Source organism: Suncus etruscus, chromosome 7 (assembly GCF_024139225.1).
Source record: "Suncus etruscus isolate mSunEtr1 chromosome 7, mSunEtr1.pri.cur, whole genome shotgun sequence".
NCBI lineage: Eukaryota > Metazoa > Chordata > Mammalia > Eulipotyphla > Soricidae > Suncus > Suncus etruscus.
The window spans coordinates 35,780,347-35,786,383 of NC_064854.1; positions in this window are offsets into that span (position 1 = coordinate 35,780,347).

Sequence of the window (6,037 nt, forward strand, 5' to 3'; positions counted from 1 at the left end):
TAATCAGAAACTACTTTGATTAACTCTATGCCACTAAAAATGAAAACCTGGAAGAAATGAATAAATTTTTGAACTCTTATAAACTTCCATGGTTGAATGAAGAGGATGTAGCATATCTAAACACACCCATCACAATTGAGGAAATTAAGACAGTAATCAAATGTCTACCCAAAAACAAAAGTCCAGGCCCAGATGGATTTACTAATGAATTCTTTCAAACCTTTCAAGAGGAACTTCTACCAATCCTGGCAAGACTCTTTCATGAAATCAAAAAAACAGGAACACTTCCAAATAGCTTTTATGAAGCCAACATCACCTTGATACCAAAACCAGACAGAGATGCTATCAAAAAAGAAAATTACAGACCAATATCACTGATGAATACAGATGCAAAGATCCTCAACAAAATCCTGGCAAATAGGATTCAATGTGTCATTAAGAAGATCATCCACTACGATCAAGTAGGTTTCATCCCAGGAATGCAAGGATGGTTTAACATCCATAAATCTATCAACATAATACAGAACATCAACAACAAGAAAAATAGAAATCAAATGATTATATCAATAGATGCAGAGAAAGCATTTGATAAGGTTTAACACCCATTCTTGATAAAAACTCTCAGCAAGACGGGAATGGAAGGAACCTTTCTCAATATAGTTAAGGCCATCTACCACAAGCCAGAGGCAAATATTGTACTCAATGGAGAAAAACTGAAAGCCTGTCGTTTAAATTCTGGCACAAGACAAGGCTGTCCTCTCTCACCACTCCTATTCAACATAGTACTGGAAGTACTTACTATAGCGATTAGGCAAGAAAAAGATATCAAGGGAATTCAGATAGGAAAGGAAGAAGTCAAGCTCTCACTGTTTGCAGATGACATGATACTCTACCTAGAAAAGTCTAAAGTGTCTACGAAAAAGCTTCTAGAAACAATAGACTCATATAGTAAGGTAGCAGGCTACAAAATTAACGCACAAAAATCAAGGGCCTTTCTGTACACCAATAGTAATAAAGAAGAAAGGGACATTAAGAAAACAGCCCTATTCACAATAGTGCCACACAAACTCAAATATCTTGGAATCAACTTGAATAAAAATGTGAAGGATCTATACAAAGAAAACTATAAAACTCTGCTTTAAGAAATAAGAGAGGACATGCAGAAATGGAAGCACATACCGTGCTCATGGATTGGCAGGATTAACATCATTAAAATGGCAATACTCCCTAAAGCATTGTACAGATTTAATGCGATCCCTCTAAAGATACCCATGACATTCTTTAAAGAAGTGGATCAGGCACTTTTGAAATTTATTTGGAACAATAAACACCCTAGAATAGCTAAAGAAATCATTGGGAAAAAGAATATGAAGAAATTACTTTCCCCAACTTTAAAGTGTAGTACAAAGCAATAGTTATCAAAACTGCATGGTATTGGAATAAAGACAGGGCCTCAGATCAGTGGAATAGGCTTGAATACTCAGAGAATATTCCCCAGACATACAGTCACCTAATTTTTGATCAAGGAGCAAGAAATCCTAAATGGAGCAAAGAAAGCCTTTTCAACATTGGTGTTGGCACAACTGGTTAGCCACTTGCAAAAAATTGAACTTAGACCTCCAGTTAACACCATGTACGAAGGTTAAACCTAAATGGATGAAAGACCTCGATATCAGACCCAAAACCATAAGATATATAGAATAACACGTAGGTAAAACACTCCAGAACATTGAGTCCAAAGTCATCTTCAAAGAGGAAACTGCACTCTCCAACCAAGTGAAAGCAGAGATTAACAGATGGGAATATATTAAACTGAGAAGCTTCTGCACCTCAAAAGAAATAGCGCCCAGGATACAAGAGCCCCCCACTGAGTGGGAGAAACTATTCACCCAATACTCATCAGGCAAGGGGCTAATCTCCAAAATATACAAGGCACTGACAGAAATTTGCAAGAAAAATACATCTAATCCCATCAAAAAATGAGGAGAAGAAATGGACAGACACTTTGACAAAGAAGAAATACAAATGGCCAAAAGACACATGAAAAAATGCTTCACATCACTAATCATCAGAGAGTTGCAAATCAAAACAACTATGAGGTACCACCTCACACCCCAGAGATTGGCACACATCACAAAGAATGAGAACAAGCAGTGTTGTTGGGGATGTGGAGAGAAAGGAACTCTTATCCACTGCTGGTGGGAATGCCGACTAGTTCAACCTTTATGGAAAGCAATATGGAGATTCCTCCAAAAACTGGAAATCGAGCTCCCATACGACCCAGATATACCACTCCTAGGAATATACCCTAAGAACACAAAAATACAATACAAAAACCCCTTCCTTACACCTATACTCATTGTAGCACTATTTACCATACAAGACTCTGGAAACAGCCAAGATACCCTTCAACAGATGAATGGCTAAAGAAACTGTGGTACATATACACAGTAAAATATTATGCAGCTGTCAGGAAAGATGAGGTCATGAAATTTTCCTATACATGGATGTACATGGAATCTATTATACTGAGTGAATTAAGTCAGAGAGAGAGAGAGAAAGATGCAGAATGGTCTCACTCATCTATGGGTTTTAAGAAAAATGAAAGACATTCTTGCAATAATAACTTTCAGACACAAAAAAGAAAAGAGCTGGAAGTTACAGCTCATCTCATGAAGCTCACCACAAACAGGGATGAGTTTAGTTAGAGAAATACCTACATTTTGAACTATCCTAATAATGAGAATGTATGAGGGAAATAGAAAGCCTGTCTAGAGTACAGGTGGGGGTTGGGTGGGGAGGACGGAGACTTGGGACATTGGTGATGGGAATGTTGCACTGGTGATGGGTGGTGCTCTTTACATGACTGAAACCCAAACACAATCATGTATGTAATAAAGTTGTTTAAATAAAAAATTTAATTAAAAAAGGAAAGAAAAAGTCTATTTCCCTAATTTGTAGTTGAAATAATCAGCTTCATAGGCTAACAGAATAAAGTGCCTGCTAGACAAAAAAAAAATGTTTTCATAGCTCAAGATGAATATCAGACACCAGAACTTCTGGACTCTATCTCAAGGACAAAAGTCACAGTTCTAAAACAGTAAATATTCAAAGGGGGAGCCGAGAGATAACACAGCAGTAGGGCATTTGCCTTGTATGCAGCCAATCCAGGACAGAGAGAGGTTTGAATCCTAGCATAACATGTGGTCCCACGAGCCTGCCAGGAGCGATTTCTGAGCTTAGAGTCAGGAGTAACCCCTGAGCACTTCTGAGTGTGACCGCAAAACAAACAAAAAATTTAAAAAAAAGAAACTATCTAAAGGGGAAATATCTATTTGTAACTAGTAACATCTAACTACTAACTACTGACTCATTTTTCCTATCTCTAGAGAGTAATGATGTCTTAATTCTAAATCCCTCTGTTTTCTTACAGTATGATAGAATTTCACATAGGTATAAGCATTCATTTAAATAGAGTAGTGAAAAGGAGAATAAATGCTTGTTTAATTAATAAAATACTAAGGAAATTTGAGCATACTTATGAAGTTTTATTTTAATGTGTGACTGAAAAATTTGTTAATTTTAGAAGAATGATATAAAATTCAACTGTGCATATGTTATATATTCATATATTTGCATCTATATATTTTTTCTGTTTTTTTTGGGGGGGTCATACCTGGAAGGTAGCACTCAGGGGTTACTCCTGGCAGGCTCGGAGGACCATAGGGGATGTTTTGGATAGATCCCAAGTGTGCTGTGTGCAAGGTTAATATCTTCCCCACTGTGCTATTGCTCCAGCTCCCTCATGTTATATTTTGGTTAGTAGCTTCATGGCCAGAGAAAGTGCCAACAGTTGAATGTTGTAGAGGAAGTATTTTGCCTTCCACAGCTCAGAAGCTTTGATCTTAATTATATTATTCCCAGAGATGACAGGAGTGAGAACTAAGCATGTCAATGTATGATTCAAAATTCAAAGGCGAAAGAAAAACAAAACAAAACAAAACAAAAAATAAAACACCCTAAAACAAGAAACCTCCTCCAAAATTGGTTTTAAATGCTTTTTGCTATTTTCCTAAAAACCTTGATAGCTAAAGATAAATATTGGGTGCTTAAACTTTGAGATTTAGTCTCAAGGACACAAGTGACAGTCTAGAAATGGAAACCATATAAAAGTGAAATACCTATTTGTAAGTATACTAATTACTGACACATTTTTTTTCTTCATATATTATTTTAACATTCTACTGATGTTTTATTATAGGATTGTTTTTAGCATATGTATAAATATTCTGAAAAATAAAGTAGCCAATGAACTTAAATATTGGGTAATTAATGAAATATTTAGGATATTTGGACATATTTTATTTAAAAATTTTACAATCATGTATGACTAAATTTAGTTATGTTTTATAAGAATGCAATGAAATTCTACCATGTTTATGTAATAATTTTCAAAATTAGGAGTTTTATAACAACCCAAATAGAGAGGGAAGAGTATTTGCCTCCCCAGCTCAGCAGGTTTGATCCTAGCACTACGTATTATTCCTTGAGTCTTCCAGGAAAGAACACTGAGCACTTCCACATGACTCAAAGTCCAAGGGCCAGAAACAATAAACCCTCCCACAAACTTGGTTTCTAAGTGAGTGTTTTATTCCTTTTTCCCTAAATGCATCATAGCTCAAGATGAGATGCGATTGCCTGAACTTCGAGACTCAGCCTCAAAGACACACGTGACAGTCAGGAAACAGAAACCATTCAAAGGGGAAATAGCTTTTTGTAAGTATACTAACACCTTTTTCTATCCATGGAATAATGAGACATTAGTTTTAGGTCTTGATCATATCTTATTACAGATTATAGCATAGGTATAAATATTCTGAAATACGAAATCATTAAAGCAGAATTAATCTTGGTAATTAATCAAATACTTAGGATACTTGAACATACATCTCATTTATAAAAAGTATGTTTATCTGACTATATGAATTTATTATCTTTTTTAAGAATGATATGTAATTCTGGGCCCGGAGAGATAGCACAGTGGCGTTTGCCTTGCAAGCAGCCGATCCAGGACCAAAGGTGGTTGGTTCGAATCCCGGTGTCCCATATGGTCCCCCGTGCCTGACAGGAGCTATTTCTGAACAGACAGCCAGGAGTAACCCCTGAGCACTGCCAGGTGTGGCCCAAAAACCAAAAAAAAAAAAAAAAAAGAATGATATGTAATTCTACCATGCTTTAATACAAAAATGCCCTCTTCACTCTTGTGTCTATCGCAACATTATTTACATTAGCTAGAATCTGGAAACAACCCAGGTTCCTGACAATAGATGGGTGGCTTAAGAAACTGTAGTACATCTATACAATGGAATATTGTGCAGCAGTTAGTAAAACTGGCCATAAATTTTGCTTATAAATGGATGGATATGAAAATTATTATGTTGAGTGAAATGATTCAGAGGAAAGAGATAGATACAGAATAATTTTATTAATTTGTGGTATATAAGTAAAACAAGAGACATGTTAATAATATCCAGAGATAATAGAGATAGGGTCAGTAGATACAGCTCAGGGTAGGAAACTTGCCACAAAGAGCAGTGAGTGAATGTAGAGTAGAGAAAGGTCTACTATGGCAATGATAGTTGGAACTAATCACTCTGGACAAGAACTCAGCGCGGAAAGGGGAGAAAGTGACATGCAAGGCACCCCTCCATTAGCAATAGTGTAAACCACAGTGTCAAAAAGGAAAAAAAGAGAGCAGGAACGAGCGAGAGAGAGAGAAGACAAGAGACAGAGATAGAGAGAAAAAGAAACACAGAAAAAGAAACAAATAAAGTGCAAAAACAAACAAAAAAAACAGAGAAAACTAAAAGAAAAAAGTTATATTAAGTTTATGTAATAACTTTCAAATTTATGAGTTTTTTGGCCAGACAACTAAATCATAGAGTGGGAAGAATATATGCCTTTCCCAGCTCAGCAGATTTGATATTATTCATTAAAAATGGCAGGCGTGAGCACTGAGTACTTCTAGGTCTAATAA